Source organism: Notamacropus eugenii, chromosome 6 (genome assembly GCF_028372415.1).
Source record: "Notamacropus eugenii isolate mMacEug1 chromosome 6, mMacEug1.pri_v2, whole genome shotgun sequence".
NCBI classification, from domain to species: Eukaryota; Metazoa; Chordata; class Mammalia; order Diprotodontia; family Macropodidae; genus Notamacropus; species Notamacropus eugenii.
In genome coordinates this window covers 205,578,825-205,602,942 of record NC_092877.1, presented here as the reverse complement: position 1 = coordinate 205,602,942, position 24,118 = coordinate 205,578,825, and the positions used below count along the sequence as shown (strand labels likewise).

At 38.9% G+C, this 24,118-nt stretch overlaps 1 protein-coding gene and 1 long non-coding RNA gene across 3 annotated transcripts in view; both read right to left on the bottom strand.

Moving 5' to 3' along the window:
* Positions 1–24,118, bottom strand: part of SH3RF3 (SH3 domain containing ring finger 3) — a 617,431-nt gene that overhangs the window by 26,088 nt on the left and 567,225 nt on the right. The gene's annotated exons all lie outside the window — the stretch shown is intronic.
* Positions 5,902–18,970, bottom strand: LOC140512612 (uncharacterized). The gene is made up of 2 exons (XR_011969852.1): positions 7,380–18,970; positions 5,902–6,172 (listed from the first exon to the last, which is right to left on the bottom strand). It is a non-coding gene; the product is annotated as an uncharacterized lncRNA (long non-coding RNA).

Genomic DNA, 24,118 nt, shown 5'->3' with positions numbered 1-24,118 from the left:
GATGATTCAGTGAATCTTTCTTTTCTTTTCTTTTTTTTTGGGAGGAGGTAGGAGAAGGGAATACTACCACTAGCCACTGGGCCTAGTAATGGCATCCCTAGGTAAAAGGGTGTGAAGAGATTTGGGAACACAGTTCTCAATGCTTTCCAGAGTGGCTGGGCCAAATTAAACTCAACCAATAGCACTCACTGGTGGCATTTGTCAACTTGCCTTCATTGTACTGTTTGTACATAAACTCACGGAAGATGGAGGAAGAAGACTTTGTCACAGCAGGATGGCACAACTGTGTGTTTCTTTGTGACTCTGCTCCAGGACCTCTACAGAGTATTGTATACAAGACTAGATTCATGAGAAAGATTTGGCTATGAATCTCATTCACAAAACGTGTAAAATCTGGGCCTTGTGTGTGTATAAAAATGTATGCATGTGTATGAATATGTGCATACACATATATGTATGTAGGTACATACATATACGTGTATAACACACACATATATTATGTATAATTTTTTGCACATTTTTTTCACATTTTTTCCTCCTAGAGCATGTCTATATCACACATCTAGGTGCCTTTACAATCAGAGGAAAATGGAGTCTTGGCAAAATGGAAGATGACAATTAAAATGTTCTCTAGGAATAATGTTATCTTAATTAGTAACAAAGAGCTACTAACTGGAGATTAGGATAAGGACTGGACCTGATGATTTCATTGGGAGAGGGTCCTTCTGGTTGAATATATTCCCTCTACCGATGGAGGTTGGCACCTTCTTTGTAATTTACAATCTTAAAGAACTGCGGAGGCATTGAGAAGTTAAGTGACTTGTCCAGGGTCACACAGCTAATAAATCTCTGAGGTCATATTTGAACTCAGATCTTCCCCACTCCAAGTCTGGGGCTTTATCCATGGAGCCACTTCCTTAATTCCACTACTTTTCCTCTTTTAATTATTTTCTTTTTTATCCTGTATATAACTTGCTTTGTATATATTTGTTTGCATGTTGTAAGTTAGATTGTAAGTTTCTTGAAGGTAGGGACTTGTCTTTTCCTTTTTTTTTGTACCCCAGTGCTGAGCACATAGAATGTGCTAAATAAATGTTTGTTGATTGATGGATTACGCCTTAGCTCAGTGGTGCCTCTTCCAGAGGTCAGGGAGGAGAAGGAGATGTTAATTAATCTGCACAACATAGCTATTGGATAGAAACTTCAGGAAAAGATTGGTTAAAGAGACTTTAAAATTTAGCTAAAATGAGATTAGGTAATAATGTGTGTGCTTTAATTCTTTGTGCTACCCATGGTTCTCTAGTGAGTGAAATTTTGCTGGAGACAAAAAAGTGCCTCATGCTTCCACATTGTTGCTGCTTGCTACAAATAGTGAGCGTTTGCTCTTGTATTTGGCTTGTTCTGCTGTTGGGTCAGGAAGCAGGAGCCCCACATGAATGAGGCCTTGGATCTGACCTCTGTATAGAGCATCTAGCTGTCATCTACTCCCCAAACCCTAAGCCTTTGGAAATAAGGCAGACCAGCTGAGTGGGGAATGTCACAGATTAATTACTACTAAAAACCAAAGAACCAACAAGTATTTATTAAGTATGCCCAGAGCCGTGCTGGGCATTTTGGGAGATTAAAAAAAAAGACATGCTACCTGGTCTCAAGGAGCTCCTCATCTGCTTAGAGAGATGAATATATATATATATACATATATGAATCAGAGGGGTAACTTAATAAAACATACGCTGAAAGTACTCTCCAAGTCACCAAAGTTCTAATTGTTAAATTCTACAATATTTTTTCAATCTTTATCTTAATTCTGAATTGAAAATTCTTTTTATTTCCTTGAAATTCTGAGCACCTGTGAGTCTCATGTTTTATTTGGAGTTAAACGTATTGTGGTTATTTCTTATCTTTTCTATTCTTCCGTCAAGATGCAATTCAGGCACCACCTTCTCCACAAAGCCATTCCCAAATCCCTCAACTGCTACTGTCCTTTGCCCGATAACCTTATATTGAAATACTTTTAATTTATTCTCTTCATATTTATTCTGTATGTACAGAATAAACTTCCTGCAGCCCCCTCTCCATGGTCCTACTCTCTGGAACCATCTCTACCTCATCAAAAACTTGGACTTCATTCCTTAGTTCATCCAGGTCTGATTTGGCTTCCTATCACTGCCCCTAACCACTCCCTCTCCCCTGCCCCAACAATTTCCAGGATTCACTTTATATGTTGTCTTCCTTCATTGGACTCTAAGCTCTTCGTGGGCACGTGCCTTTCTTGTTTATATTTGCAGACTTGTTGTTTAGCAGCACAATGTCTGGAATATAGGAGTGCTTACTAAATATTCTCCCTGTCTCTGTCCCTTCCTCCAGCTTTATTTCCATCTCTTTCTCTCTCTTCCCCTCCATCCCTCTTCTTCTGCCTCTCTCTCCCTCCCTCCTTCTTCTCTCTCTCTCCCTACCCTGCTTCTTATTGCTTCACCCATTAGAATATAAGAGCTTTATGAGTATACATTTTTCCATTTATTCACTTAACTGATGTAAAACACTTTGCAAACCTTAAAGTACCATAGAAATGCTAGCTATTATTACTGTGTTTGTGTTTCTAGTATCTTGTACAATTCCTGGCACATGATAGATGCTCTGTTGATTGATGGATATCATAAGCTTTTTCAGGGGAGGGATTCTGTTACTATTTAACTTTTTATCTCCCTCCACTCCTAGCACCTATTTTGTTCCTAATAGTCACAATAAATGAATGAATCAGTGGGAGTGAGATTAGGAATGGTATGGGAGCATTTAGAAAGTTAAGCAAGGTCATACCCAAGTAATTCTCTCTCTCTCTCTCTCTTTCCATCTGGGTTACTAGATTAGAGCAACGCTGAAGACATAGTTAACATGGATTTTGATAAAGGCTCTAACTCTTAACTTTCTGGAGAAGATAAAGGTCTGTCAGTTCAGCGGTTCTTAAACTTGTTGGTCTCAGGTACCCTTTACCTTCTTACAAATTATTGAGGATTTCCCCCAAGAGCTTTTGTGTATATGGGTTATATCTATCAATATTTACCATATTAGCAATTAAAACATCTTGGTATTACTATAAAAATAGTTTTAACCTTATAGAGCCCATAAAAGAAAAGGTACCACCAGGGGTCCCCAGATCACATTTTGAGAATTGAGAACAAATTGAGAACCCATTAGGTATATGTGGAATTGGTTGAATGGACTCCAAGAATCATCATTATTGGGTTCATGTTAATGTGGAGGCAGATGTTTCTAGGATGCCCCAGGAATCTATTCTTGGCTCAGTGTTGTTCAATATCTATAGCAATGACTTAAATGGAGGCACACATAGCAGGCTTAACAAATATGTATTTTGAATAAGGAAAAATAGGATTTGGTGGTAGAATGGTTTAGGAGATGAGAAAGAAGATGGAATTAAAGATGATTTAAGTTTCAAACCCTAGAATATAGAGTTCTCAGTGTGTCAATACCCTCATATTTATATGGAAAAATCACATTAGGAGAATATTTTCCTCTCTTGTGTCAAAAGTTAGGTACTTGAAGAAATTATTTTTGTCAGTTTTTTTTTCAGTTGTGTACAACTCTTTATGATCCCGTTTGAGGTTTTCCTGGCAAAGAAGATTGGAGTGGTTTGCCATTTCCTTTTCCATCGTATTTTACAGATGAGGAAACTGAGGCAAACCGGAGTAAGTGACTTGCCCAGGGTCACACTGCTAAGTAAATGTCTGAGGCCAGATTTGAATTCATGTCTTCTTGGCTGCAGTCCAGGTGCTCTAGCCACTGTACCATCTAGATGAATAGGGGACACAAAATGCACACAGAAAAAATGGATTGAAACAGAATATTCCATGAGCAAGTCAGTTTTCTTATCTATAAAATGGGAGTTATAATAGCCCACCCAACAGGGTTCTTGTAAGACTAAGGGAATTCAAAGGATGGAGAAACCATTCCCTTCAGGGAAATAACAGAACAGATGGCTTCTGTTTGCCTGAAAGGATAGGAAGCTCCTGGATTTCCTGAGTGAAAAGGTAAGGGGTGAGGATACTCTAGATGTCTAGAAGGTTGTGAAATAAGGCTGGAAAATTATACTGGGGCCATGTTAAAATGCTGAGGGAGTTTATGGGGAATCCACTCTTCACATCCACCCACATCTCCCTTGAGATTTACTCAGTTCATTTCTACCACCCAGTTAAAATTCTGGTAGCTGTTGTCTGCCAACTTCCAGACCGTCCTCTTCTCTCCTTAATGAGTTCAGTGCCGTTCTCAGAATCCTGCTGTCCTCCCCAGCTCCTGCCCTCATACTAGGGGACTTCAACATATATAATGAATGATATTCCTTTAAACCCCCAAATCTCACAATTCTTCAACTTATTCACTTTATATTACCTGTTCCTTTACCCCATTTCAAATGCACACAAAGATGGTCATATCCTTGATTTTGCCATCATACACAATCACACCACTTCCATGTCCATGATCTCTGAAATTTTCCTGTCTGATCATAATCTCTTTTCATTCACTTCTCCCTCTGCCTTCCAAACCCAAACTCTATTTTATATTCCCCATTGACCTCTAATCACCCTGTCCCTCTGTCCTTTCCCAAGCTATCACTACTGCACTAGTTACACTCTTCCCAGCTTGACCCCTTAGTGAACCAGTTCAATGCTACCCTGTCTTCTCTTGAATTCTTTGCCCCATTATCATGTCACTGATCTTGCTCTGTCAAACTTCAGCCTTGGATCACTCCCACTGCCCACTACATATACTACTGAACAAAGCGGGAGGAAATTGTGAAGCTATTATGACTAGGTCCACTATAAATTTATCTTACCTAACCTCAAATGGACCCTCAATGCTGCAAGGCAATCCTTTTGGGTATCCATAATTAATCCACTCAGCACAGTGGCTCCTCTCAACCTCTCCATCACTCTCCAACATCCCATGGTTGCCCTCCACCCCCATGCCTCTGCCTGCCACATGGCAGGCTCTTAAATGTTTATTGACGGACTGAAGACTTTTGAACAAAGGGATGATGTAATCACAGTTGAGCGTTAAGGATTTTAATTTAATAGCGTTGAGGTTGACTGGGCTAAATCAAGTAACTTGCCTGCTTCTATCACTAGGGACAAAAATCAGTTAGCAGATAGCCTAGTAGTTCTTACTATATACCAGGAAAGCACTGTCACACTAGGTTCTGCAGGAGAAATAAAGAAGTCCAGGACCTGCCACTTAGAACCTGGACAGCTTCAGGGAGATCACTTAACCTCTCTGAATCTTAGTTCCTCACTTGCAATAATAATGACAAAAATAATGATACTTAACATTTACATTGTATGTACTATGTGCCATGCACTGTGCTAAGCACTTCACAATTATTGTCTCATTTATTCCCCAGAACAACTCTGTGGGGTAGATGTTATCATTATTTCCATTTTACAGATGAGTAAACTGAGGCAAATAGTGGTTAAGAGGGTCACATAGCCACTATGTGACTGAGCCCAGATCAGAATTTGGATCTTCTTGACTCCAGGCCCACTGCTCTGTCCATTGTGCTATCTGCTTGCCCCAAATTTGCAAAATGAGAAGGTTGAATTCCATGGCCTCCAGGTCCTCCAATTCTAAATCTACAATCCCTATTGATATGATCATCTAAATCATATAAATATTAACAGCCACAATTTTCAATTTTTTTTAGTTCAAATAATTTTTCCATCACATCATTTAGAGCATTTTCAGAAAAACATCATGATCAGCAATATATATGTATACATATATATGCATACATATATGTATATATACATACACACACACACACACACACAAACACACACACACTCATGTTTAAAGCCTGAGAGCTAATGTTTCTGAATCAGTCACTCCTGATTAAACATGACTGATTGGCTTCTTTATCTGACTTTGGCAAGGACTGATAGGGTGGTTGCTGAACACTCTCCAAAAGTTTTGTCTTCCAAAATGGAATCTTCTATAACATCTTAAGCATCCAATTATTACAAATTCATTTGGAATTCAGTGTAATTGCAGTCATTGCTCATGAGGAATTCATTTAATATTTATGGAGATGAGCCCACGCACTTCCTTTTGTAGCTGTTCCATTGTAATTCAGTTAAGCATTAGTTAATGGACACTTTAAGCACTGCAGAGAAAAAAAAAATTGATTATGGGACCAATCTCATATAAGGACAAAAGGTTTTTTAAGAGGACATAATTTATGGTCAGTCTAAGTTAAAAGTTTTCTTAGGGTAAGGAAAAAATGGATTTTTTTAGGTTTCCATATGGCATGTGGGCTGTATTAATATTTGTCAAGGACCCAGAAGCATGAAGGAAGACACTATCCTGTTACATTAGATAGGAGATCAACTGTTCTAGCCCTCCTATATGCCTTCAGCTATCTCTGTCTTTGACTTAGTTTCTTTTTCTCTTGTGAAGGATTACTTCTTAAAAATAAAATTCTATAATATTTTCAGTTTTACGTCACTGACATTTCTTAATATATCCCTTTCCCTCCTCCCATCCTAGCAATGATACCTTCTAATGAAGAATACAAAAAGAGCAAACACCTAGTTCAGCAAAACTAACCAACATATTGAAAAGATCTGACGTCATATGCAGTGTTCAGCACCCATACTTCCCCACTTCTACAGAGAAAATGAAGGTGGGCAGAGGCAGAGAAGTGCCTTCTCACATCTCTTCTCTAGAACCAAGGTTTGCCATTGTATTTTTTCAACATTTAGGTTCAACCATTTTATTCTTGAGAGAGCAGGATTACTTTGGATTATTTTTGCATACTTTCTAAGAGGTTCAGGAACTCTCCCAGTCCTGTCTAGTCCATTTAATTGTATGTACACACTTGATCTGCAAAAGTCTCTAACTTGAGAAGGACCAGTTGATCACATTCAAAGGCAAGCTAGTCATATCCTAGATTGAAATACAGGAAGATTGGGATCCTGCTCCTGGATCTATGTAAGACTTGGGGGAACTCAATCAAATTTACAAATCAAGGTTCATCTCTCAAATAAAGCCCAGTACATAGAAATCTCACTGTGATGCTATGGTAAAATGGCAGCCTGTCTTGTCCATCCTTCATTTTTGAAGGGAACCATTGCAGCACAGGTGATGTCTTGACTTGCATGTAAATTGGATTTAAGTGAGGAAGAGTTGCACAGAGTGGTCAGTCTCATTCTCTCTTTCTGAGTCATCAAAGTTCAGTGGCAAGTCAAAAGTTAAGATGAGTAGCCAAAGCCCAGGATGCAGTGGATGCTTTGATTCCACAGCAGGCTCTGAGCTCTACGTAGCACCTGCTTAAAACACCTTCATGACTGTTGGAACAAAATTGTTCTTACCTGCCTCTTCTACTGGGGGAAGAATTCACATAATGGGGCAGACCCCCCCCCCCTCCCAAATCAGCAACAGATTTGAGACCAGTCAGTTACCCTCAACCTGCTTTTAGCCTGTCTGCTGAGATGGTTTTACTGGGGTGTGGCTACTGCACATGCTATACCTTTTTGTTTAATGGCATAATCATTTGAAGGACCTCATTATGAGGTGACCTTATAGCATAGATTTCAACTACCTTGTCATAATTAGGCTCTAATCATTACACAAACTGACAGGGATTTCTGAGGCAAGCCACATGCCTTTTTCCTCTTCAGTGAAGGGTCAAATTTCAGACATTTTGAGTGACTGAACAACAAGATGGGAAATGGGGACATTGCAAAGTATATGGCTCTGATGATGGGTCTTCTTAGGTTGTTGTGTTTATCCTTCATTCTTGAAGAGGACCATGACATTAGGGAATGATGACACGACTTAGATTTGAGGGAAGAGGGGCTTATTACAAACACTAACTACCAAGGTCATAGAAGGACTAATATAAGAAATCATTTATGCTTAAGTCAACTTAAGCCATCAAGCATTTATTAAGGACCTACTATGTGCCAGGATTTGTGCTAAGTGCTGGGGATACAAAGAAAGGTGAAAAAAAGGCAAATCTCACAGTCTAATGAAGAGTGGGAAATGACAGGTAAATAATCATGTACAAACGAGACAGATATAGGATAAACTGGAAAGAATTTTGGAGGGATAGCGCTGATTGTGGAGGACTAGGAAAGGCTTCTAGTAGAAGGTGGGCCTTGAGCTGAGATCTGAAAGAGGCCAGGAAGGCCAGATGAATAGGGAAAGAGTTCCAGGCATCGAGGCTAACCAATGAAAATGTCCCAAATCAGAAGTTAAAGAGTCATGTGTAAGGACCAGCCAGAAGACCAGTGTCATTGGATTATAGATGGAGGGGAGTAAGATGTAAGAAGATTGGGAAGGTAAGAAGGGGCCAAGTTTCAAGGTCTTTAAAAGCCAAATAGTATTTAAAATTTAAAACTACTACTTGAAGCTAATAGGAAACCACTGGAGTTTATTGAATAGGTGTAGTGTGACATGGTCAGACCTGTGCTTTAGGAAGAACAATTTGACAAGTGGATAGAACAGAGTGATGAAGGAAGGGGCAAAGACCCTGGAAACTGAACTTTAACTGTGTGATACAGCTTCTTATTTGGATCTGTGAGCTCATAGTTGAGTCAATGAGTTAATTAATTAATCAATAAGAATTTGTTGAAAGCACCAACTATGCTGCAGGTACTGGTGCCGGATGCTGGTGAGACAAAGACAAAAAAAAACCCAGTCTTTACCCTATAGGATCTTGCAACAATCCCATGCCTTCTCATTCTGAGTTATTCTCATGTCTATTTTTTCTGTAATTAGCATTATTATCTATGTCTTTCTATTTAGAATTAAAGGTCAGAACTGGTACAGAGAACAGAACTGAAGAGAGACAAATAGGCTTGATGTAAGGAAAACTTCCTAACAATTAGCCACAGCCTACAGTCTATGACAACTAGGTAGTATAGTGGGTAGAGCACCCAGTCTGGAGTCAGAAAGACCCAGATTTGTGAGTTCAAATTCAGACTCAGATACTACTTGTGTGACCCTGGGCAAGCCACTTAAGCCTGTTTACTTCAGTTTCCTCATCTGTAAAAAGAGCTGGAGAAAGAAATGGCAAACCACTCCAACATCTCTGCTAAGATAGCCCTGAATGGGGTCGTGAAGACTGGGACGCAACTGAAACAATATGCTTTATGGGGAGGTAGTGGGCAGACCTCCACGAGAAGTCTGTGGACAAGGGTTGCTTGATTCTACACAAAGTTATCAAAAACGGTGCCATCCTACAACCCTCCTAAGTGAAGTCTAATGTAAGTAAGAAATGTTTAACAAAATGAATAGAAACAAAAGAACTAATTATGTGGTTTTCTGTCATTAATTAGTATAATAATGTTACAGATTAATGTGATTTTCTAAGTCATTATGTTGCTTGCAAGGATCCTTACATTAGATTTAATGGCTCCTATTTCTCTTTGCGTTTCACATCCGCACTGCACCATGCAGAATATAGATCACATTCTTTTTTTCTTTTTGGTGTGGTGGATTAGATGGTGGTCCCTCATAATAAAGAAATTCTATGACTTGGTTGATGTGCTGTATCTGCTCTGCTAGGAGCTTTCTTCTAGTTCTGGTTGTATACGTCCTTGAGAGACAGGGAAGTGACTCAGTGGATAGAAACTAGGCCTGGAATCAGGAAGACCTGAGTTCAAATTCAGCCTCAGACACTTACTAGTTGTATGATCCTGGGCAAGTCATTTAGCCTCTGTCTGCCTCAGTTTCCTCAACTGAAGAAAGAGGAAAATATAGCACCTTGTTCTCCCAGAGTTGTCATGAAAATTAAATGAGACAATATTTGTAAAGCATTTGGCACCGTGCCTGGTATACAGTAGGTGCTTAATAAATGCTTGCTTAAACAAATAATAAAAATACTTTCTCAGATCTTTTACATTACTTCTTGTGGAGGTCAATATAAATGATAAATTGATTCCTATTTACATCTACTATGAATCTTACTCATTGCCTTCCTCTTCTGTCTGGCATTCAAAGCTCTTGGTAACCTGTTTTCAATTAACTTTTCCAGTCTCATGACTTATCACTCCGTTTCATGCATTCCGTGGTTCAGTCCAACTGTTCTGTTGCTCACATATATCTTTTGTGCCTGATGCCTGGAATGATTTCTCTTCTTAACTCCACCTCCTAAAATCCCTAACCTTGTTCATCTTAGCTCAATCTCTGTCTTCTCCATGATGCCTTTGATGATCCCACTACCTGTTAAGGCACTCCATTCCCAAAGTTATCTTGTCCATTACAATATACATATGTATGTTATCTCCCAAAAGAATGGGAGTTCCTTGAGGACAAAAAGATAGCTTTAATTTTATATTCATACCTCAGCCTAATGTGACTTCTGGCATATAGTAGGTACTTAATAAATGCATATAGAATTTTTTTTGTAATGAGAAGGAGCTCATGAATTACATCCAGAAAAATAAAAAAAACTAGACAATAATCAATCCCTTACATTTATAGGAGACTTCATCATTCTCAGTTCTCTCATTTGATTCTCATAAGAATCTTTTGAGGAAGGTAGGGGAAGTATTTTTCAGATGAGGAACTGAGGCTTCGCCCTAGGTCATATAGATGGTCTAGCCATTTATTTAAACCCAGATCTTCCTGATTATCCAGTGCTCCCTGCCACTCATATTGCCTTCTTCTGATGCTTAAGGAGAGATACATAAAGGCTTGTTGTCCTTTAATTAAGTCCATCATCTTGACATGGCAATGTATACAACATTGATTTAGACAGTAGTTATTTATATTTCAAAATGTTTCACCATATGATTTCCTTAAATAGCAGTTTTTTTCCAGAGCATTATAGCATTTTGTAGATCATTACCAATATCACAGATTGGCTAGTGAAAAGAAATTCTAGGGGCAGTTAGGTGGCTCAGTGGATAGAGCACTGGTCCTGGAGTCAGGACGACCTGATTCAAATCCTACCTCAAATGCTTATTAGCTGTGTCACCCTGAACAAGCAACTTAACCCTGATTGCCTCCAAAAAAGAAAAGAAAAAAGTTATAGTTAAAGTTTTGGAAGTCATAGAATCTCAGATTTGGAAGAGACATAAGAAGTCTAGTCAAGGATATGCTGGTGAATATTTAACAACTTTCCAGAAAACTACATGTACACATCACACCCTTCTAAGTTTAATGTGTGTTATTGACACTTTTTCTATCATTTTATTAAGTCTAGACAACTAACAAAAGAATAAAACAAGCCCTGATTTGTAGTGGTTTTTTGTTTCAAAGATGCTCACCCAGAAAATTTAGCAATTAGCTCTCATTGGAGCTGGTCTTAGCACACCTCTTGGTCTAGTTCAGTCTTAGGCAAGAATCCCATATTTAACATCTACAGTTATTGTCAACTGAAGGTCAATCAGAAATTATGATAAAATATGTGAGAAATGAAAATGGACTCAGCTTAGTGACTCGGTGGGTTGAGTACTAGACTGGGAATCAGGAAGACCTGAGTTCAAATTCAGCTCAGAATTCTGCTCCCTGGAAGGTTATTTAAACTCTGCCTGCCTCAGTTTCCTTAAAATGGGGATAATAATAGCAACATGAATACCATGAGGTATAGGGTTGTTAATGAAGACTAAATGAGATAAATTTTGCAAAACTTAAAGTTCTATATACATGCTAGCTATTAGATAAAGAATGAGACATACATTTTTTACATGGTCAACTAGAAATCTGTTTTGTTTGACTACAGTTACTAGGCACAAGAGTTTTCTTCTTCTACTTTTTTTCTTTGATAGTAGGGAGAGAGAATTAATTGTTAATTAATTTTTTAAAAAAGCAAACTTATAGGAAAATTAATTGAATTACAAAAGATTAGATTTGTCTAAAACTTTTCAGTAGCACAATTTGTTCTATGTGTGTCCCCCTGTCATGTGTGAGATTAGAAAGTGCTACATGCCACTGGAGGGTAGCTGTGGCTCATGGTTCCCTCCCTAGCAGATTTTCTTTCCTAATTACAGTTTTCTGGTTAATATTATAATTGGTCTGCATTCTCTGAGCATGTGATAATTATGAGGAAATTTTGAAGTAAAAGCTTACAGTGGAAGCTGGGCTGATATAGAAAACCTACCAGGGCCAATCCACAAAAAAGATAAAAGTACATGATCAAGAATTCATTGTATATACTGGTCAGGATTTTTGTAAATCCTAGAACCACAGGATTTACAGAGGGCTCTGAAGAGCCCTTGGAGATCTGCTCCAATCATTGCACTAAACAGATGGAGAAATGGAGGTCCAGGGAATTTAAAAAGCAAGGATTCAAAACCAAGTCTTCTAACTCCAGTTCCAATCTTCCTATTACACAAAAGATGAGCAGATACAAAAACAAGGTTCTGTTTGATTAAAATTGGCACCAGGGTACTGACAGCTCCCTTCAACTGAAATGAAAGCTGGAGTTATTGAGTAACTCAAAGTTGTCTGTCCTTAGAAATTACATAAATTTCTCTATTGATACTATTTACTTTCCTCTGCATCAGTTCATACAAGTCTTCTCAGGATCCTCTGAAGTCATTCTCTTCACAGTGTCATATGTCCCAATAGTATTTTATTGTACTCACATATATCATAATTTGTTCAGCTATTCCCCAATAATTGGTACCCCCTTGGATTCTAATTCTTTGCCACTACAAAAAGAGCTGCTATAAATATTTTTGTACGTATGGGTCATTTTCCTCTGTATTTGATCTTTTTAGGGGTATAGGCTTAATAGTGCTGAGTCAAAGGGTACACATAGTTTAATAATGTTTTGTGTATAATTTTAAACTGTTTTCCATTATGGCTATGATGAAAACAGGTGGCAGAATGAGACAGAGATTTTTTTGGACATGGTCAGTGTGGGAATGGGTTTTGTTCTTGAATATGCATATTTCTTACAAGGGTTTTATTTTGTTTTTTTTTTCCAAAGGGGCAAGAGGTAGGATAGAGAGAAAAATAGAATTTCATTCATTGGAAATATTAAATTAAATTTTGTAAGGAAATGAAAGCTAGAGAACAAAAAATCTGGGAAAAGAAAAAGACAGGCAGTGTGTGTTTTCTGTTCTCCAGGAAACTAAGTTGTTATGCTGAACAGCAGCTGTAAAGAACCAATTTCTTTGCTCATGTGACCCTAGGGCTTTTCATTTATTTATTTATTTATTTTTACTACTTTCAGTATGTAGAATGTTCTACATTAATTCTTCTTTTCTACCTTATTCTTTGATGATCTGATGAATGCCATAAATATTTTTGGCCTACACAGCACATACAATTTTGAAAGAAGCAAAAGGAGGCAGTCAAACCATTCTTAGAGGTTGCACTAGAAGGAAAAGAGGTTACAGATAACAAGGGCCTCAAAGAAGGTCAGAATTGGGAGGGTAGAGGACTTTTAATTACTCAAGCTTTAATTGGAATAGCATTCATTTGTAAAACTGAGGAAGGAATGAGGAAAATTGCAGTGGGGTCTTTTGAGGAAAAGAACACTGTTGGAGACCTAATCCTTATCGAAGGATATGAGTTCAACCAGACAAATAAGGCTGGAGGATTTAACCAACTCTCAGATATTCAAAATGCAGAAAAATAAATAAAAATCCACTAAGGGAAATAACATCCCCTTTAAGTTTATGGAGTTTGACTCCAAGGCAAAATGACACACCCGGAAGCATTCTGATTGGAATTTTATGTTCAAGAACCCTCCTCGAAGAGACTGAGAACAAGCAATTAAAATCTGTGCCCTGTTAAAATTTTGATGGGGGAAAGGGCATACAGCTGGCTACGCACAGATACACACAGTTACAGTAAGCAATAAGCAGAAGGTTTATAACAATATAAATTGCCTGAAAATGTACTTTGAGATAGATCTTTTATTTCTCTCCCCCTCTTCAAAAAAGCACAAACAAGTTAGAAAGCTAATTAGAAGAGACAGAAAAATTGTGCTTTGGACCATTGGGTATTTTAAGCACTAAAACATTTCTTAAAAATACTGTGCTTATGAGTGACAAAAGATAAAGAAAATTGGTTTCCTAAAAATAATGGGGAACAGAAATCAGAGGAGAAGGCAGTTTAAGGCTGTTTTTTTTTTTCAGATTGAGTTTTTCAAGGAAAAGGCAGATAAAGAAGAGATGCTTGTCATTCTTCAACATCTTCCTCATCCTAATTTGGAAAAGAATTATCAGCCACAAAAGCATCAACTTGCCCATGGCCTTATATCAGGGCTACTAAGATTAGATTTTAGAACTGTGCTAAACTTTGGATTACAGTGCAGGCAGGGGACAATATGGTCCCAGTTTATCAGACACAATAAAAGAGAAAGAAGCAACACCAAGACTCTTGTAACGGTTATCTGTTAGAACAGTGCTCAATATCGTTAGTAGACCTGGACTTTGACAAATAATTTGAGACAACTTGAGAGATTAAGGAAGGATCTTTTGACAGACAGCATCGTAAAATATGACAATGAATTACTAAGGGGAATTGGAGAATCTCAGCATTCTCTAGAGACAGCAAAAACAATCCAGAATGGACAACTATCTGTAGTAGATGACCTAGAAGCACACTTGCCTTGAAGGCAGGTGGACCAGACCACCAGACCAGACTTAATCAACTTATTTTTATGATCTTAGGATATAAATGTATGAGATAATCAGTTGGATTAGTTGACGATGGCAATCTGCAGTTAATTAGTTGATTCAGCAAAAGCATTTGTTCATCACCAAAAGGAGGAGGCAGGCAATGGTTATATTTCACTGATGGTTCCATATAGCAAGACGCAATGTGAAATCTGGAACCCAGAATTCCTTGGTTCCTGGGAAGTCTATACATATTATCTAAAATCTCTAAATAAATCCAGAGTCAACAAATATATATTAAGCTGTGGGTGTTCGATGTGTACAGAACACGATGGAGAAGCACTGTGGTAGTTTCAGGGTGAGATGTAAAGGTTACCTAAGATGAACATCATAAACATACACAAATACTTATAATGTAAAATAATGTAGCCTATGGTAAGTATATAAGAAAACTAGGATGGCTTGTGTTAGGTATAAGGAGGAAAAGGCCATTACTGATTAGGGTGTTGAGGAGAGAGACCAGAGAAGGCTTCCTGATGGAGATGGCATCTAATTTGGCCTTTAAAAGATGGGTAGAACTTCAACAGATGAGTGGAGAGGAGGGTAGTTAGGGAAAGGGAATGAATTCTTACTATAGTAATAGTGTAATAGTAAGAGCAAAGATGTGAAGGCAAGAAAATATGGGGGTGGTGGTGGTAAATAGGTCTATCAGACTGAAGTTCATAGTATAAAAAGGAGAGCTGAATGAAAAAAGGCCAGTGGTATTTGATTGAGGAAGGTCTTAACTGGATGAAGATAAAAATAACTTTCTTCAGGAAACCACAGGGAATGAACCATTACTGGGTTTTGAGCAGAGGAGGGACATGACCAGGTTTAGATATAAAAGGAGAAAAATTTAGCAGCTATAGAAGAGACGGTTTGGAGCAGGCAGAGTGCCAAGACGGGAAAATCTTTTAAGAGATTATTACCATCACCTAAGTAGGTAGTTATCAGGTCATTGTAGTAGGTTCACAGCAGTTGGATTAGAGGTGGGGAAATATACTTGAGGACAATACTGTAAAGAAAGAATTAAGAGTGCCTGGTAATTGATTGGATTAGAGAGGCAAAGGCAGGGAAGGGTCAAAGATGACATCATAATTTCAGAAGTGGTAGACTCTGCTTGTGCCACTGAAAGAAATAATGGAGTCAGGAAGAGGAGCAGATGTTTATGGGGAAAGATAAGCAGCTTGGTTTTAGGCATATGTGAGTTTAAAGTATCTATGGGATATACAGATGGAGATGTCCTAGAGAGAGCTGAGCATGCTGGTCCCTTTGACAGACTAGTTATGATAAGATACTGAGGATGATGTCAAGGAAATGCATGGTAACTGGTTTACAAGGATTCTGAGCTGCTCTGCAATCAGTGATGTGTGATGGAATGACAGTCCTATGAAGACTCAGGACTCATGCCAACATGTACCTGGGAAACCTAACATATATCCAACAGGTTTGCTAGAGAAAGAGTTGAAAATTGCTCCCAATTTTGGCTACTGTCATAATGTAGTTCCAAATGCTATACCACAGGGCAAAGAAATAGAAAATTGAATTTTTAAAAGACCAACATAGGCTCTGGGAAATTTCCAGAGAGCTTGGCCAAAACACAGCCGTGGGGTTCAGAATGCACAAGCAGAGATTGTGCTTAGCTGCCCTTCTTTGGATCACATGCCAAAGATGGTGGCTGCTGCCGCTGTGCCACCCCCCTCACTACCAGCAAGTAGTAGCAGCTGGTGCCCAATACCAGTTGGCAGACAGTACAAAGCAGCTCAACCTTCCCAGCATGAAAAGTCTTCAGCTGGCCCTTATGTAATTACCTCCCCACCTTTTTTTATTCCTATTGCCACAACTGTAAATCCAGGAACATAGATTTGGAGCTGAAAATGACCTCAGAGATCAGCCTAGTCAAAGATTTTCATCATGCAGAGAAAGAAACTGAAGCCCAGGTTACAAAGGACCTTAAGCAACTCTGACTATGGTCACTCAGGTACTGAGTGACAGAGCCAAGATGTGAATACTGGTTGGCTTGGAGTCAAAAGACCTGAGGGAATTAGGACAAGTGGTTAATTGTAGGAACTAAATGAACCACACTGACTATACCTTGTGACTCAGTTCTGGAGCTTGCTCAGTTCTCTTTCTACTCAGTTATAGGTCTTAGTATGGGGTGGGGAACCTGTGACCTCAAGGCCACATGTGGTCTTCTAGGTCCTCAAGTGTGGCCCTTTGACTGAATCAAACTCAAAACTGAAACAAATGTTCTGTGAAGTGTGGATTCAGTCAAAGCGCCGCACTTGAGGACCCAGAAAGTCACATGTGGCCTTGAGGCTGCAGGTTCCCCACTCCTGGCTCTAGTCCAACTTCTCTCTTGTGAGAAAAGTTTATTCAGTTGAGGAAATTGGGAGAAAACCATATTATATTGTTTGAACCTAGCCCTGTATGACTGGGAAAGTGGACCACCTCTACCTCCTGCTTAGAGACTCTTAACTAAAGCCCTAGGTTATGCTGATCAGAAACCCAGTCAGATCCTAAGATTGACGTGAGGAGTTTTCTCATAATCAATCCATACGTCTTATTTGAAAACTGGTCCCCTATTGATCAATCAGTTATTGTTTCCATGTTCCCTTGATTTTTCGCAGACACTTGGTGGCAGCGGGACACCTCTTTTTCTGAATTCAAGGAATAGCACCTGTTGGCACCTCCCTCCTATCTTGGAAAGTCTCTAATCTTTCCTCCAACTAGAAATCAGATTATCCTGATTGTTTTCCTTTAATTAGTAGGTCTTCTTTGATTGATTGTTTTTAATGCATAAAAGTGTGTCTCCCTCTGTATTGGGGGTTCAAACTTAAGGTGAGTAAGGGGCCTGATCCCAATTTGTTAGGCAATTGGCATGCATTGCTTAATAAATCAATATGTTTGGAAGTGTGGATTTTTGTTTCTTCAGTCATTTCATCTTTCACCCACCACAGACCTGAGAAGTAATATGTCAGGGAACATAGAGTGCTAGACTTGGAGTCAGTAAATCCTGGGTTCAAATCCCAGCTCAGATCTTAATAGCAGTGTGACCCTGGATTGGTAACTAGTGATTAACCTCTTTTAGGGTCAATTTTCTCATTTGTAAAATGAGCAGACATGATGACCTCCAAAGTCCTTTCTAGTTCTAAATCTATGCTCCTATGACCAGAATTCACATCACTCCTCTGGTATTTAACGACTTGTGGAACCTTCTTCAAGATCACTGAAACTCCCCCCTATGCCTCAGCTTCCTCATTTGTAAAATGAAAGGATTTGGGTAAGAGATTTAGGCCCTTGAGATCTCCCAAAGCTGTAGGTAAATGATACTATGATTCCTTGATTCATTTCACATTGCTTCTTTCCAGGGTCCACATCACTTTCCTAGTGTGATAGTCTCTTAATTTATCCCTCACTTTCCATCTCTTCAGCCTCCAATCCATTCTGCATAGTACTGTCAGATTTAAACTCAGGTCTTCCTAACCTTCTGGCCAAGAGTTCTGTCCACTGGGCCATTTACTTGTCCTTATACAATCCATTCTAGAGCAGTCAGAGTGGCCTATTTATTATCCCCTGAGAACAAGAAACACATTCCTGATCCTCTTTCTGTTTCTATGCTATTCCCTGGGGCTGAAATGCTTCCTTTAGGGAAATCATACACTCTTGGAAGTCCTAGTTGCTCAGTGAATGATCTTTCCAGGTGTCCCAGGCCACAGTGCTTTCTTTTTCCAAGCCTTATAGGAATTATTGTCTATACCACTCTTCTGACATCTGTTATATACTACCTTGCATTATCATCATCTAGAGAGAGCATAAACCTATGTCGCACATATATATCCACATATGTGTATATTGTGTATGTGCATGCACAGTAATGTATGTGTGCACATATGTGTATATTGAATCTCCTCACCAATCTAGCAGGGGAAATAGGTTATGAACTCATAACTAAGTTACTTGAGAGCAGGTAATATGTATATTAGCCCTAGCCACCTCATTACATTAATAGCATCTAGCACACAGTAGGCATTCAAATGCTGGTGAGGATAATGATGAGCAAGTCTCTCAAAAAATGGTGAACTGGTACTTTCCCTCATTCCTCTTCTCCAGTGCTTTCTTTCCCGCTTTCCTCATTGTTCTGAGTAACTAGAGATACAATGAATCTGGTAGGGCTCACGGACTGAATTTTTTGGAGGTGAGAGATACACAGCCTTGTCCATTTCAAAGGACATGGCAGACAATTAAATGACAAAGAGTGATCAGTCCTAGAATTTGTGTTGATTGCAACCAGACCTTGACCTTCCAAGCTAGATATGTGTGGATGCAGGCTTAGCATACAATACGTATGTTTTATATATATATATATATAATATGTATACACTATATATATATTATGTTTGTACATGTAAATATCTATATCTAGATAGACACAGACATAAACATAGACATGGACATGGACATCAATATGGATATAGGTATAGGTATAGATCAAGATATAGACAGAGATATATACAAGGTGGTTTTTCAACTTGAACAGGAATTAGGGGCACAAGACCCCATGAATGTGAAAAACCATGAATACCTCTAGATCCTATCCAAAGTTTTATTCCTAATAACTCTGATCATATTTATTTAACACACACACACAAATAAGACAACAAAAAGTTGCAGCTTCTATGCAAGAGAGATGAGTATCTTGCATATTAGACAGAATCTATGCAGCCACAGGTGTAGATGTAGCTGCAGCTGCAACAACTGCTCCACAGATTTTCTTCTCCAAGGAAAAGCACAAGATACAAAGGTCATGGTGGGGGAAAATCATGTGACTGAGTCTGAATGGTAGAGAGACAAAGAAGAGGTGTTCCCAAAGAGAGTGAAGGACTTGTAGTTCTTCAGCACACTGACAACTAATAAAATTTGACTATTTATAACAAATGTATATAAACTTATGGTAGTAAATATAAAGTAAATCAATAATATGTGATATTTATGGATTTATGACACTAAATTTTTTTAGCTTTCTTTACATGCATCTGTGATTTTCTGCAGTACTTTGCAAATCTCCAAAGATTCCCATTTAATTATTGATGGCCAATCCACAAATAGTGAAAACCTCAAATATGAAACCCACAAATGTAGAGGGGATGATGGTCTGTCTATATGTATATATGCATATGGCATGCATGCATATATATCTATGTACATATATACGTATGCTGAAAGAAAATAGAGAATTCAGAAGAAGTGCTATAAAGGTCTTAAATCTACACAGATATTAACTGCTGGAAGCAAAAGTGACTAATCAATGAACAGGTTGTATGGATTCAGATCACACATTATTCTGCTACTGTCTCCCTCTGACAGGCTATAATAATTGAATATTTGTTCTGAACATTTTCCTATCTTCCACGAGATGTGCTGGAGATAAAAAAGCATTACCTCTGACTGAGGCAAACCTTTCTCAACCTTCAGTATCTGATTTTATACCTTCCTGTTATCCTAATTACACATTGTGTTATAAAGGTCCCCCTACCAGGTGAATGAGGAAATAAACATAAACGCAATATAGTGAATATCACCATGGAAGGATTTTGGCAACTACTTTGCTTAGTTATGTCAGTAAGAACCCAAAAGCAAGATTTGAAAAGGATAATGGAGCTCATTTAATTTCTATTTGCAATTGATAAATTAAAAGGTACTGGTCTCAGAGGTAACTTTTACACAAAAAAGCCCATATTTTCATTGAAAAGGGTTCTCAGTCATACAGTCTTTGAAAAATAAAACCTAAAGAAGTTAACCTTAGAGATTTGACTGAGCCCCACTGGATTTTATGGTGATAAAGGAGACTCTAGCTAGCTATAGTATCAGCATGATGATCTTTGGGATATGGAGAATGATATCTGTGCATACACATCACACCTACATTGTGCTGGGAAGCAAGGATGACAGGGATTCTGACAGACTTCCTTTGCAAGAACTTACAAAAAAAATTGCAATATCACGCACAGTAGGCTATATGTACATGAGGCTTCCGAATAATAGATGTAAAGACTGACTTTCTGGTGTGAAGAAGGATGCCAAAACTTGAACCTGAATTTATTTTTTACTGGAACTATGGCTTCTAGATAAACTAATACAATCAACCCAAATAGCAGTCTCATAAAATCCAATGAGATAACATTTCACATTGATGGGGCATTTAAAGTCTGGGAGGTTCAGTTTAGGTTTTAAGGCATAACTGGGAATTGGGGTGGAAGGGTTTTACTCAAAGGACAAATTTCTCAAAAAGTCCACTGAATCCAAAGCAGTATAAGCCTGAATGTGTCAAAGAGACAGCTAGACAGTTTTATGGGAACTTAGAGAAAGAGAAGGAATTGAAAAATACAATGAGAGCTATCGAGATGGAAGTAGGAAGCTTAAAGAGGCCATTAGAGGTCATAAAAAGCATTTGAATTGGTTGCCCAAGAAGCTGCTTCCAGTATGGGAGCTCATCGATCTATACAGTCTTGACTACTGTAGAGGGATCAAACACTTGATGAATCCTTCTAGCCCTGTCAGTAAACCTGACACTCATTATCATATTTTTCCAACCATTATCACAAATCTCCATGAATATTCAAGTGATATTTCATTAGAAGTACTAGTTGTTGGGGGAGAGGGGAGGGAAACATATGTGGGGAAATTTCAACCAGCAGTTGGGGAAAATTTCCACTGTGTAAATCTATTCCAAGAGGATTTGGTATCAGTCATGCTTTGATCATAATTATTTCAATTCTCCTCTTCCTGCTGGGGAATGTATTCCTCAAGCAGGAAAGCGAAAGCTTTCAACCGCCTCAGGCTTACGCCTGGCTGAAAGAGAGACTGGCTGAGCAGCTGGCAGCCTACTTAAGGGCTTCCAGAAAGATTCCTGTCATCCTTTCAAACAAACTAGGCAATGATAAGGAGTGGTAGCACGAGTGAGATGGGGCTAGAAAAGCCTTCACAGGAAGAGGAACAGGAGCCACAAGAGAATGACCAGTCGTGTGTGGCTGCTCCAAGAAGGCCCATCTACATTTCTTTGAGGCTGTTCAAGAGTGAAGAAACCCTTTTTGCAAGGCGTTGGTAGTCTCTTTATCTGGGGAGGAGTGGGAAGTGGTTATTTCCTTTCTACACAAATCCAAGTTAGCTGAATTATAGAACATTTTCTCTTAGGGAGGGAAAGAATAGACCTTAATGTTTTCCAAAATTCCATCATGGTCTAGATCAATGTCTCTCTGAGAGCAAAGGGGTCAGAAGACAGTTAAATAAATTTGGATTCTATTTGGAACTATATTGCAGAACCCTGCTACAAAATGGCTTACTATCTAAATTTCAATAACTTCATACCATAACAGTTTTACAAAGTAATAACCACCTTTCCATAGTATTCTAATTTGTTAAGTGTTTCATGATATATTTTATCGTTTCATCCTTATAACCTTAAGAAATAATCACAATATGTATCATCTCCATTTTCAATGAGAAAAAAATGCCTTTCAGAGAAGTTACCCTAGGTCAAAAAGAACAAGAATTAGAATCCAGGAACTCTAATGCCTGGTCCTACTATCGCCTATTAAGATAGAACAGGTGGGTAATAGGCCCCTATCAGGGTTCCACTAGAGTTGTTTTGTGGTGTTAGAGACAAAATGTGAACTGAGGATGTTGGCTGAGTTGGCTGCAGATGGATTCCTCCATTTGCAGCTTTGTGTCAACCTACTGGCTCTTTTCTAAGGGTTAACTCCAATTGTTAAAGGGAAACCAGAGATACTGAGGTTCAAATCACTGTCTAGTAGAGCTAGGTTTTTTATTGTTGTTTTGGTGTGTGTGTGTGTGTGTGTGTGTGTGTGTGTGTATGTGTGTGTGTGTAGTTCATGTACACATGTGAGGTCAAGGCTTTCTCTTTGGTGAGGAGGTGATATGGGTCATAACACTGTCGCAGAAACTCTGGGGGATTTGTACAAGAAGCTTGAGAACTGTTCCTTCCTTCCCACCTTCCCACCTTTCCTCCAAGCAAACTGGAAAGCAGTGGATTCCCTGAGGCTGAATCTGGTTGCTTTGCTTCTTTTCAGAGAGGAATCTGTTTCACAAAGAGATACTGAGGTTTTTAGGGAGCACTTAGGGAGACAAGTCCAGGGAGAAATAGAATGACCTTACTCCTGGCCTCAAAGTTCCAGCTTGAGTTTGTGCTCATCGTCCCACAGCACAGGGAATTATTGGAACCACTTTTAAATCTGCCCCCACTGCTTCTTGTGACAATGGGGAGAGATTTGTCTTCATCCTGCAAACCCCAAAGGAAGTACAATTCATGTAGATGGCCACCATAATGCAATGCTAGGTTTCTAAACAGAGGGCATGCTTAAGCTATTGTCTTGCTTAGTCCATAGGAAGTCAAGATCTTGTTGTTTAGCTTTGGACACATTACCATCATAATCCATTCTGGGTCAATCTTAGATTTCTGATATTCTCCATATTTGTAGCCTGTTCACCCACAGTGTTATTCTGACTATAATCCAGGCCACGAGCCAACTTGAGGCCTCACACGTTGTTGCCATATTTCCCTAGTGGAATCCATTCACTGTTCTTGATTGCATTCATGTTTTCAATCAATTAAGGATTGCATCTGATAATGAAGTCAGAGTTGAGATACACACCCACACCCACCCACCCACACTCCCCCACCCACCTACACACACACACACACACACACACACACACACACACACACCAACTTCTATTATGACTTTGGCAAGCAAACACTCTTGATTAGCTTATATTTGTAGACTCAACTGATTCAGAACCCCAGAGAGTTTCCTTTTCCTCAGCCCATTACTATCAGGTACATTACTATCAGGATCTATATATAACTTAATCTTTCTCTTAGGGTGCTCCTCCCTGTTCGCCTCTCCTCCCTCCCCCTAAAAAGAAATATTAGCAGCTCTAGAAGAAGTGCATCTTTATGGGAAAACACACACATACACACATACATATACCACCAAACACAAACCCCCAAATCTTCAGTAAATCAAGGCAGGGAGCTTATGGGGGAGAAAAGGGACCTGGGAGGGGACTACCCCACCGTGTGTGTATGTGTGTGTGTGTGTGTGTGTGTGTGTGTGTTTGTGTGTGTGTGTCCTCAGGCATACGTCTAAATTCTCTGACCTTGTGGTTTTTCAGAACAGTTAGATATCTTCCCTTCATTTTTCAGAAAGCTTTGTTTCTTCTCTTAGAAGTCAGAGTGGTGAGATCAAATCCAGAACACATAGGTTCTTGTGTCTCATCTTCTGACTCCACTGATTTGGAGCAATGAGGCTCTTTGGACAGGTGAAACACACAGGGGAAAAAGGTGGGTGAAAGGGAAGAAGACTATGGGCATGCCAATGTGTCTGCTGTCTGTGGTGAAGCCATGGCTACAAGGGTTAGATGAAAAGTCACACACACACACAGATGCTGGGTGAATGCATTACCCT